Here is a 12,621-nt window from a genome sequence, read left to right as displayed (position 1 = left end):
GCCCCTGTCTTCATTCACAGCTCATCTCAGAGGCCCCCTCCCCTTAAAAGCCAGGGTTAATACGAGTGATAGTTTATCCTCTTTCTCTATACTTCCAAATCAGTTTTTTAGAAATACACAAAAAATAGCAGAAAGAAGAAATCATAGGAGGGTTGTCTTGTCTTTTTCTCTTTATCACAGAACAGAGTGCAAGAGTATAGTTTGATTATGTTCTATGATCTATTCCATTTATTTTGGTTCCCAATAAATGGTGTAATTTGGAAAGAAAAGAGGGCTCGGAGCTTAACAGAGACCCAGTAGGAAACACGTAACCCTCTCCTGTAGCACAATGATGCACTAGCCGCAACGTGGGGCTGCGGTACAAATTACCAGTCCCTGCTTTGCTGAGCTGAGCAGCATGGAGCAGAGCAGTAGAGAATTCACCGTGCCTCCCCCTGCTGGGCCTCTGTACCTCCACAGAGGCCTCACTCCATGTCCCCCTTCTTCCCATTACTTGTCTCATAGATCAATTGATTCTATGGCCTCCTATCTCAATATTCATCCCTAAAACCTGCCCTCCACCGATCCACCTTCAGTTTTCTCACTGCTCCTCAGCAAAACCCACTGTATGGACATGTTTGTGCCAGCATCACATTTTCACAGTATTTCATCGCCTGTAAGTCAGCAACCCCTTTGTGATTCTGCTTATCCCCCTTACCCCTCCTCCTGCTGCTCCATTCACCCTCATCTCACACCCCCCTCCTCCCCACCCCCTTTCCCCGAACTGTTGGGGGTAAAGAAAGGCTCCTCCAAGCAGCACAATAGCTGGGGCTCCAAGAAAGCTGGGCTCATCCCGCAGGCCGCACACACGCTCCACAGCCCTTTTGCCGAAACAAGATCGGGATATGGGAGTGGGAGGGGGCTCAGGGGTGCCGAGGGGCGAGGAGAGAAGGGATAGGCAAGAAAGAAGAAGAGAGGGCTGTGATAATACCCCTTTGGGGCTCGGCCAAGCGTTGCGCCCCCGAGTTCCAGAGGCCCCGGGCCCCCAGGAGGGCAGCGAGCCCCCACCACCACCACACGTCCTTTCTCCGACCTGTTCCGTGGTAAACCAATCGCTCTCCCAGCGTCTGCAGCAGCTGCCAGCGGTTCTGACACTGCAGGAATGCACGGTCCTGGGGAGGGGCATGGGCGGGGTGCGGGGTCAGGTTCTTAGGAACATGAATGATTCTGGGGCTTTTAAGGGTGACCAGACCAGATAATGGTCCTAGGAGGAGGTACCGACCCACTGCTCCAGCACCATCCGGTGGCGTTCTCTGCCTCCCCCAGCCCCAGACCGCACCGCCTCCCATCTCACACACACACACACACACACACACACACACACACACACGCCAGGCCTGGGGGGCCGAGGCTCTAATGATGCTTGAAGTGCCCATCATCCCACATTTCCCGGCCCCGGACGCTGCGTCCCCGGTGCGCTCCCGAGAAGGGCTGGGCAGGAGGGCGACGGCCTCCGGGCTCTTCCTTTCCGATTCCAGAATGGGACAGGTTGGGGGTGCCGGAGTTGCGGTGCCCCCAGACCTGCCTGCGGAGCATCCCAAGTCGCAGGGCCTCTTTCACCACCCCCGTCCAACCCCTACCCACGGCAGTGGGACGGTCCGGACTAAGGTCGCCCCCCGCGACGGCACCTGTGCAAAGTCCTGGTGGAGGGAGGCGGATCACGGGGCTCAGCTGGACACCCCCATCCACGGGTCGCGGCGAGTGGCCGGAGCGCAGCGCAGCGGCAATGGCAGCTGCGAGCCAGCGAGCGCTCCCCCCGCAGCTCCGCCGGCGCCCGGCTCTGCTCCCCTCCTCCACCCGCCCCTCCGCCCAGCTCCCCTCGCTCGTGCCCGGGCTCCCGGGGCCGCGCCCGCGCTCGGGCACCCGCCCAACTGGCGCGCGCGGGACCCAGACGTCATCCTCTCGTTAACATTCATAGCCTTCCTTGGAGCATGTGGCCTGCCTTGATTAATATTTATGAATTACTATTTCTCCCTCCTTTAACATTGGCCTTTCTGCTTCCCTCATGAATATTCAGAAGCTCTAAGACGTGTACGTGCAATAAATCCCAATGTGGATACCTCACAGAGCCTTACACTGTAGATTCTCCGTAAAAACGTAGGCGGGTGGCTGAGTGGACGGGCAGGCCGATGTCCGCAGACACGCTCAAAGACCCCCTAGGACTTTCTGGACTCCCCATTCTACTCTACTGGTGGCTGAGATGGGCAAGCTGAGGGATGCCGGCCACGCCAAAGCAGGTTCAGACCTCAAGTCAGAAGTGATAAACGCTTTTATCGCCCGAAGATGCAGGGTGGGAGCTGGATCCAGGCTGATAAAGCTGAGTGAGGTTTCTGGCCCAGGAGGACTTGAGATAGTAGAGGAAGATTCACGAGGCATATAAGGAAGGACACTGGGGCCTTATGAAAATTTACTCCTCAGTCATTTCAGTCATTTATCTTGTCTACTATGCATAAGCCTGTGCTTGTAGATGCTGTTAATACAAAGTCTAATAATTCAAGAAAGCAGACAACTAAAAGTGCAAGAACTGCAAGTATCAGCAGAAGGCACCCGGAAGAGCATGTCTGCTTGGGGAACCCCAAGTACTTTTGTCAAGGTAGATATGAGGTCAGAGGAACTGGTGGGAGTCTGATGGTGAAGCACCTCTGGGCTAAGCTGAGAACTTCAGCTGAAAGCAGCAGGGAGCTTTCCTTTGCTCATTCATGCATTCATTCCACAAACATTTCAACCATAAGGCAAAGCAAGAGAATAAGGTCCCTGGGCCTGCCCAGTGGCGCAAGCGGTTAAGTGCGCACCCTCCGCTGCGCTGCCCGGGGTTCGCATTGTTATTGCGACTGTTACCACTATCCATCTGTAGAACTTTTCATCATCCCAAACTGAAACTCTGTACCAATTTAACAGTAATTCCCCATTCCTGTTCCTGCAGCCCCTGGTAACCATCAATCTGCTTTCCGTCTCTATGAATTTGAGTATTCTAAGACCTCCTATGAGTGGAATCATACAGTGTCTGTCCTTTTGCACTGGCTTGTTTCACTTAGCATAATGCTTTGCAGGTTCATCCATGTTGTAGCATGTGTCAGAATTTCATTCTTTTTTAAGGCTGAATGATATTCCATTGTATGGATGTACCACATTCTGTTTATCCATTCATCCGTCTATGAACATTTGGGTTGTTTCTACCTTTTGGCTATTGTGAATAATGCTGCTATGAGCGTAGGTGTACAAATTCTAGGCAACATTTTTTTTATTGCATTCTGACCCGTGCTAGAAGCTGGGGAGGTAAAAATGAAGGCGTGCCTTAAAGAGGTTCAGAGTTTAGTGTGTTGATCTCCAAACTCTGCTACTTGGAACCTGTAGTGGGTTGAATAGTGTTTCCCCACAAATTTATATCCATCTGGAACCTCAGAATGTGACCTTTTTTGGAAACGGGGTCTTTGCAGATGTAATTAGTTAAGATGAGGTCATACTGGATTAGGGTGGCCCTACATCCAATGACTGATGTCCTCATAAGAAGAAGAGAGGACACGTGGAGACACAGGAAAGAAGGCTGTGTGGTGCTGGAGGCAGAGATTGGGGTGATGCAGCTACAAGCCAAGGGACACCAAGGACAGCCAGGAGCCACTGGAAGCTGGGAGAGGCAAGAAGATCCTTCCTGAGGGCCTTCAGAGGGAGCATGGCCCTGCAGACACCTTGATTTTGGACTGTAGCCTCCAAAACTGCGAGACTGTCAATTTTTCTTGTGTTAAGCCGTCCAGTTTGTGGTAGCTCTAGCAAACTAACACAAATTTTAGTACTGGGAAGTGGGGTGCTACTGTACAAATACTTAAAAATGTGGCAGTGACTTTGGAATTGGGTAATGGATAGGGGCTGGAAGAATTTTGAGGCATATGACAGGAAAATCCTAGATTGCCCTAATAGAGGCCTAACCAATAGAGGCTGTTGGTGGAAACAGAGGTTAAAGGTGATTCTGGCGAAGAACCAGAAAAAAATGAGAAGAGTTGTAAAGAAAGCTTCTATTACCACAGAGACCACAAATATTGTCATGAACAGAACGTTGCTAGAAATATTAATGTTAAAGGTGCTTCTGGTAAGGTCTCAGATGGAAACGAGGAGCATGTTGTTAGAAATTGGATGAAAGGCAATCTGGTTATAAAGTGGCAGAGAACTTGGCTGAACTGTGTTCTGCTGTTGGATGGCAAGTAGAACTTGAAAGCAATGAACTTAGATATTTAGCTGAGGAGATTTTTATTTTATTTTATTTTTTTGTGAGGAAGATCAGCCCTGAGCTAACATCCATGCTAATCCTCCTCTTTTTGCTGAGGAAGACCAGCTCTGAGCTAACATCTATTGCCAATCCTCCTCGTTTTTTTTCCCCAAAGCCCCAGTAGATAGTTGTATGTGGTAGTTGCACATCCTTCTAGTTGCTGTACGTGGGACTGGGTCTCAGCATGGCTGGAGAAGCGGTGCATCAGTGCACGCCCGGGATCTGAACCCAGGCCGCCAGTAGCGGAGCGCGCACACTTAACCACTAAGCCACGGGGCCGGCCCTGAGGAGATTTTTAAAGTGTGGAAGATGTAGCCTGGTTTCTCCTTGCTGCTTATGGTAAAAGTGCAATGAGGAATGAGATGGCCTGGAACCCATTCACTCCCAAGCATCGAGCTGCAGGTAAAGTTTCTGAGAATTTTATATCAACAGAAATACTGCCAGCCTGGACTGAAAGGGACAAAGATTGGATGAAATAAAAGGTGACTGGGGCCGGCCCGGTTGCCCAGTGGTTAAGTGCGTGCACTCTGCTTCCGCGGCCCGAGGGTTTACAGGTTCAGATCCCCGGCATGCTGATGCACCGCTTGTCAAGACATGCTGTGGCAGCATCCTGTATAAAGTAGAGGAAGATGGGCACAGATGTTAGCCCAGGGCCAATCTTCCTCAGCAAAAAGAGAAGGATAGGCATCAGATGTTAGCTCAGGGCTGATCTTCCTCACACACACACACAAAAAGGATGACTGTTAGACTTCTGAAATCCCACAATCAGGAAACAGGCTTTTAGAAGTACTCGGCTGCAAACTTGTTATCCTTCAGGAAAAAGAAATAATGACTAAAGGCAGGGCTGCTGCCCCGGGCCTAGAGAATGGAGCTTTAAGTCACTGAGGATTGTTTGCAGGCCTTAAAACCTGATGGAACTTGCCCTGTTGGGTTTCAAGCTTGCTTTAGACCAATGATCCCTTTTTTCCTTCCATTTTCTCCCTTTCAGAGTGGGAATGTCTATCCTATGTCTGTAGTACCATTGTATTTTGGGAGCAGACCAGTTTCCTGGGCCACAGATGGAGAGGAATTTTGCTCCAGAATGTATCCTACTCAGAGTCTCACCCATACCTGATTTAGATGATGCAATTTGGAACATTTTAAGTTGATATTTAGATGAGATTTTGATTTAGAGTTAATGTTGGAATGGGTTAAGACTTGGGGATGTTGGGGATGAATGTATTTTGCACAAGGGGTGGACATGAATTTTGGGAAGCCAGAGGGCAAACTGTAGTGGGTTGGATAGTATCCCCCAAAAATTCACGTCTACCCATGTCTTCGTCTGTTTAGGTTGCTATAACAAGGTGCCACAGACTGGGTGGCTTATAAACAACAGAAATTTATTTCTTATGGCAATGGAGGCCGGAAGTCCAATCATGGTGTCCGCGTGGTCGGGTTCTGATAAAGAGCCTCTTCTGGGCTGCAGACTGCCCTCCTCTCACTGTGTCCGCACATAGTCGGACTATGTGCGGGCTAGGAATCTCTTTCAGGCCGCTTTTATAAAGGCATTAACCCCATTCATGAGGGCTCCATCTCATTCTTGAGGTCTCCCAAAGGCCCCAAATGTAATACATTGGGCATGAGGTTTTCAACCTATGAATGTTGGGAGGACACAAACATTCAGACCATGGCCATCCCAAACTTCAGACTGTGGCCTTCTTTGGAGATAGGGTCTTTGCAGATGTAATTAGTTATGATTAGATCATAGTGGATTAGGGTAGGCCTGAAATCCAATGACTTGGTGATAATGGTAAGACAGTCTTAAAAAACTAATACAGAACTCTAGAAAATTAAATAAGATAATTCAACATTCAACATATATTAATACCTCCTGTATGCAATCCACGTAAAGCTTTGGCACAGGACCTAGCATATAGTAAGTGCTCAGTAAGTGCTGCTTGTGTGTTGTTGTTGTTGTTGTTAGGAGTTTCAAGACTCCTCCTTTGGGCTGATAAGTAGAGCTATTGCCATCTCTGCACTTCTCCAATGAGAGTAAGTCTAATTTTATTCTTAGTTTCTAGAGCTTAAAAAAGTTTCCAAACAAATGACACTGCCAGTGAACAAAGTGATCAGTGGTTTAAAGAAGATATGAAGTGTTTTAAGCAAAGCTCTATGATTGCCATGGGATGGTGGGGAAGAGAGCAGGGGTTTTGCTTAAAAGGTCGCCTAACTTAGAGGAGGATTTCTCAAGCTCGGCATTATTGATATCTTGGGCTGGATGATTCTTTGTCGTTGGGGACTATCCTGTGTTGTATGATGTTCAGCCGCATCCCTGGCCACTAGATGCCAGTAGCATCCCCCGAGTTGTAACAACCAAAAATATCTCCAGACTTCACCAAGTGAAAAAACATCACAAAATCACCCCAGTTAAGAACCACTACCTTAGATGTGTGTCTTTAAGGGGTGAGTAAACAGTCTGCTAGGACGGGGCTGCATTTCCTTCTGAGGGAACTAGCAGAGCCAAAGCTTGGGTATGTGAAAAGGCACAGTCTAACCACCCACCTGAGTCAGAAACCAATATCCCTCCTAGACGATGTTACACACAGTTTCTACTTGGACACCTCTAGTGATGTGAAACTTGACCTCACAGGGCAGCCCATTCCCTTTTTTTTTTTTTTTTAATGGCTTTCAAAGCCATGAGCAAGAAATGGCTGGTTAAGGTCAGAAATTCGGTGATAGCATGATATATATTGTGCTCATCCTGTTTGATCTTCCTTAGGAGGATCCTTCTTGAAGAAGCCAGTTTTCCATGACATTCTGGAAATGATCTGCTGATTCTTTATTGAAAACTTACGTCAATTACAAACCAGCAAATAAAGATGAGCTCATACCTGATAACATTTTAAGACTACTTGATTTTTCCATCACTGGTAGTTCTCAAACACCAACATTATCTCCAGGCTTGATTAAACTTCCTGATTTGTTTCTACAAGGGAAATTGAATATTCCCCAAGATTCAAAATCTATTCATAGCCATCCAGTCAGCAGGTAATTACTCCCTACCACAAAGCACATGCACCAAGAACTAGACCATATTACTTTCAAAAAGAATAAGCAGTATTATAAAAATTGACAATAAATCAACCCCAAGAATAATTATAAATTCCAGAATAGTCATCTCTGTTATCTGAGGAAAAATGACAAAATACATGAACTAGCTGGCAAATAAAGAATGAGAGCCCGCAAGATATTGGAAATTCCCAAAAGTGTAAATGTGATGATAACTTTTTTTTCCATAAAGAAGAGAATTGGATATTTCAAGAAAGGAGAACCACAAATTTTAATAGGAAAAGGAAAATGAGGTCCCCAAGGTGGGTGAAGCTTTTAGATCCACAGTGGTCGAAAAAGAAAGGTCTTTCATCTTCTCTTCTCTGTGGCTACCAAGTGATTTATCAGCACAGATGAGCATGTGCCCTGGGTGAATGGGGACAGCATAGGCTTATTGTTGTCTCCCACTCTGAATGGGAAGTAGACCTAGACAGCAGTGTCATGATGGGGGGACGCTCATGACATGGTTCAGCTCCATGAGCTCACTTTTAGGTTAATTTTTGGTTCTTCATGAGACCCCCCCAGGCCAAGGAGGGACATCATTTGTATAAACCCCTAAGGACCAACTCCCACTTCCCTCAGTCTCAGGTAACCTTCTCTATTTTCCACTATCCTTAGGATATCCTGGTAATCAGAGATGTGATGATTCAGAAATGAACTTGAGGAAATGAAAATGCCGAAGAACACTGCCATTTCACTGCACCAGTCTAGCCATATAAAAGTCACTTCACCAGCAAACCCTCAGAGCCCAGCACACTCTGCAAATGCTGCCCTAGGCCACAGCTGTCCTCTTTAAGGCCTCGATTCTGCATCATGACAGCATTTTAAACCCTGTGAAAATGATGAGCAAAGACCCCACATTTCCCTTAAAGTCTCATTTTCATCAGTTAGTCTTTTTCACAAAGTCGTTGTAGCCAGAATTTAAATAAGCCCATCTCTTCTAGTTGTCACATCATACAAGGTGAGAGCTTACCAACATTGAACACCAAGCCCCGAAGAAGACGTATGCTGGGGTGGTGATGAGTAAGATTTCTCGCTTTAAAATATACAGACCAAATGATATCCTACAAAATTCTTGACACATCACGGCACTGTGACTGGGTTTTGGAGAGCTGTGAAAGGAAAAATTCATTGTTGGATGTTGATCAGGTCCCTGGAACATGTGAAAAGAAGTTGATGAGGTAAACTACTAACTGCTGTCTTAGAAACACACAAAGCAGTCAGACATAGAATGAATGTAAAACCAGAAGCTTGAGAAGCTTGGCAATCTACGATCATTCAAAATCTGCTGATTTTGTAGATTTGCATATTGAAATAAATCCAGATTCTTTCCAGGTTAAGGATTTGTTCATTGAGTATGACGGTTGGACATGGATGAAATGCAAAATGTATAAGTCAAAGGAAGCTCAATCATTACCTATTAGAAAAGAAAAGATTACCCCCAAATCTGGTAAGGGCAACTCTTTACAGCTAAAAAAAATGAAATCATTCTTAAATCCTTTTGTAAACTTTGGAATAGAAAAATATTTGATCCATATTAAGTAATTCGGCTGTCTACGACGTGCAAGATCTAGGAAGAATTCTCAGTTTAGTGTTTCACATACTTGTGTGATTATGGCTGATCCGGTTATCTAAACCACATTGAAAGGGAGGAAAACTAAAGGGAAGTGAGGAGAGGTGTCAGGGTATGTGGCGTAGGTAAATTGGAAAAAGCTCCCTAGGCTAGGAGTCAGGAATTTTGGATTTCAGTGTCGACTTTACCATTAGCTAGCTTTGTGACTTAGGGAAAATTACTTAGGTTTTCTGAACCTCAATTTCCTAGTCTATAATAAAAAGGGCTTCGAATAAAATCCTTTCCTGCTCTTAAATTTAATGAATCTACACTCTACATTTTCTTTCAAAAACCAATCACAACATTTTGTTTAAATTGACCCCAAACTCACTGAGGGATCTTGGAGTGTCTTTTAATATCTCTTGCCTTTGTTTCTCCGTTTTTAAACTTCTAAGTATTTCATAGAGATATTGTGGGAAAGCAAACTGACACAGCACTTAGTCACACAAAACCCTAGGAAGACAGCAAAATAAATTAATTCTACAAATTAACTCCAAATTCCACTTTATTCTGGGATTTCCTTGAACAAAACCTCAGTGGCTACCCAGTCATAAAAATGATTTATATCCATTGGATGTTCTTTAATTTCCCTTTCTAGGGTTGCCAGATTTACCAAATAAAAATATGGGACACTCAGTTAAATTTGAATTTCAGATAAACAATGAATAATTTTTTGGAATAAGGATGTCTCAAATATTGCATAGAATAGACTTACACTAAAAAAAGTATTCATTATTTATCTGAAATTCAAGTTTAACTGGGTACTCTGTATCTCCACACTGTATTTGGACACCCTACAACTACACATACTTTGGTAGAAAGGCAATTCCTAAATGGCGTGTGTGTGTGTGTGTGTATGACAATTAATTGAGTTGTACACTTTTTGTATAGGCTATCTCAATTAAAAAAAGTTAAAAACAATGTTTCTAAATGATATTTTAATTGCCCTTGAATAATAAGTCTGGCCTTATGTCTCAGTTCCCTCTCTCCCTCTCCCCCTTCCACACTTCCAGAATATCTTTTTTGGGGAAAAAAGAATATCTTTTGTGAGCATCTCAGAGTGCCACATCTGGAGATTTGCATGAGCCTGACTAGACTACTCCAGGGGAAAGATGAGAGTAAGAGAGAGGAGGGAATAGAAGTAAAGGAAAGTAGAGTCAGGAGGAAATTTAAAAAGAAGTATTGACATAGCCTCTCTTTCATATTTTCCATTTCTTTATCTGATCATATGTAGGCCATGGGGCCTGGTAAACCATAAACTAAAACTTGATCAGTACATACACACAAAAGCTTGTACCTGAATGTTCGTAGTGGCTTTATTCACAATAGCCAAAAAGGTGGAAACAACCCAAATGTTCATCAACAGATGAATGGATAAACAAATTGTGGCATATACATACAATGGAATATTATTCAGCCAGGAAAAGGAACAGAGTACTGATACATGCTATAACTTGGATAAACCTTGAAAACATTAGGCTAAGTGAAAGAAGGCAGACACAGAAAGCCACAAATTGCATGGTTCCATTTATACAAAATGTACAGAATAGATAAATCCAAAGAGAGAGAAAGTAAATAAGTGGTTGTCAGGAGCTATGTGGAGGGGTAAATGGAGAATGATTGCTAATGGATGTGTAGTTTCTTTGGGGTGACGAAAATGTAATAAAATTAGATGGTGGTGGTTGCACAACTCTGTGTGACTATACTAAAATCCCCTGAATTGTACACTGTAAAAGGGTGACTTTGGGGGTAAAGGGGCACATTTTTTCAGTGATGAATGGCAACTAGACTCTTGGTGAGGGATACGATGTAGTCTCTACAGAAGATGAAATATAATGATGTACACCTGAAATTTATACAATGTTATAAATCAAGGTTACCTAAAATAACAATAAAAAACCAGAGATGTCATCATCAAAAAAAAAAAAGGGTGACTTTTATGGTTTGTGATTATATCTCAATAAAGCTGTTATTTTTTAAAAGTCGATGCATTAAAAAAAAAAAAAAACTGGGTCAGATCTCAGATGATGCTGCAGAACCACCCAAAGAGCCATTTCTAAAGAGCCAGCAGAGTAACAAGAGTAGCTATTATTTGTGTGGCTATCATGCAAGGACCTTTAAGTAAGATTGATGTTTATTAAACTTTTAAAATCTCATTTAATTTTCACAATGACCCTATAAAGCAGGCATTATTATCCTTTGTCTTAGGGGATGAGGAGATAGAGTCTGAGAGACAGAGTAATTTGTTGGAGGCTCACACAGGTAAATAAGGTGCAGGGCAGGGGTTCTGACCCAAGGCCATCTGACTCCAAAGCCCAGGATAGCCCCAGTTCACACCCTGTCCATCAGAGAAACCAGGAATGACAGGGATCCTAGTGAAGCCTAAAAAAAGGACCGGCGGGGTGCCACCAACTGCCCTGCTGCTCACTCCTTCCTCTCCAGTAGAAGTTCTTTCTCCCTAGCGGATCTTGGTTTATTTGTTTGTTTGCTTTTTGCTGCATTCTCAGCCTTTCTCAACCTTGTTGCATAGATTTATTTCTTGCTCTAGGTGCTGCCTGAAAATTTCCTCATCCCTAGATGTCTTTAATAAAAGGTGCTTGGACTCTCAGAGCCCAACAAAGGCTCTGCATGGTATTTTGCCTGCGATCAAAACTTAATGTCAGAATTTGCCCACATGTTGTGAGACGATGTAGTCCCAGCCCCTATTCCTTTCCTGGTGCTGCTGAGCCACACTTTAAAGCAGAAAAGCATCAATAGGTCTATGTCTTGGGGCCCAGCGTGGCTTACAGCCCTGCCCCCAACTGGATTATGAAGTGAGGAGCTTCTCCTTGGGGCCATCCAGACAGCTGGACATCTTTCCTCCTTCTTTTCTCTCTTCGGCATGAAGGAAGGCTGTTTCCCCCCGCCCTCTTTCACAGGAGTACCTCCCACCACTTTCATCCCTCCACCATTTTCATCCCCCTCGCCCCTTGCTGCTTTTCACTGTGGCTGCCAGGTTGCCATGCCAATAAGGTTCCCATGGTTACTAAGAAGAGCTGCTGCATTCCCATAGGCAGCACCTATCCACCAAAAGAGAAAGGGAGACCATTGTTGCCCACAGGGCAAAAAGAGGCATGGAAGAGGTCTCAGCCCAGGGGATGTTGGAGGACGGACCTTGTTTATCTCTGATGTCTCCAGCTGGACCTTGGACCAAATCCTGCTGCCTTCATTCAAGTTCTCTTTCCCTAAACCTAGGGAGAGAGGTGCCTGGCACTAGTTCAAGTCCATTGTTTTGCCTAGTGTGGGGTCCAAATAGGCACCACATTGTGAAGATCATGTTAATATGTAAATATATGAATACATCTGGGCTCTTTGTCTAGCTAGGAAAATGGCAAAATGCAGCACATGTTCTGCTGTCTCCTCAGCTGGATATCTTGTCTGAGAATCTGCTTTTCTCTGTCTGGTGTTCCTCCCTGGATCGACTATCTTAGGCCACACCATGAGTTTTCAAAAACAAAGTTTGCTTCTTCTCAAATACAAAGAAATGTATTTTAAAATAAAATTCAAAAATAAGGAAAATAAGAAAGAAATAATTCACAGTTCCAAAATCAAAATATTTATTTCTTCTTTTTAAAATACACAA

At 44.6% G+C, this 12,621-nt stretch overlaps 1 protein-coding gene across 3 annotated transcripts in view; it reads right to left on the bottom strand.

The window, feature by feature from the left end:
• The window catches only part of FEZ1 (fasciculation and elongation protein zeta 1), a 41,183-nt gene extending 39,396 nt beyond the window's left edge, over positions 1–1,787 (bottom strand). Inside the window, exon 1 of one of the 3 annotated variants that reach the window (XM_058544882.1) lies at positions 1,668–1,787. The gene's annotated coding sequence lies outside the window, so the exon portion shown is untranslated. Of the gene's footprint in view, positions 1–1,072; positions 1,094–1,667 lie in introns of those variants that run through there. The other 2 variants (XM_058544880.1, XM_058544881.1) reach the window with 2 other exon arrangements.
• Positions 1,788–12,621: the final 10,834 nt, after the last annotated feature.

This window comes from Diceros bicornis, chromosome 7 (genome assembly GCF_020826845.1).
Source record: "Diceros bicornis minor isolate mBicDic1 chromosome 7, mDicBic1.mat.cur, whole genome shotgun sequence".
Taxonomy (NCBI): domain Eukaryota; kingdom Metazoa; phylum Chordata; class Mammalia; order Perissodactyla; family Rhinocerotidae; genus Diceros; species Diceros bicornis.
Note: the sequence above shows the minus strand (reverse complement) of the source record. Positions and strands in the feature narration are given on the sequence as shown.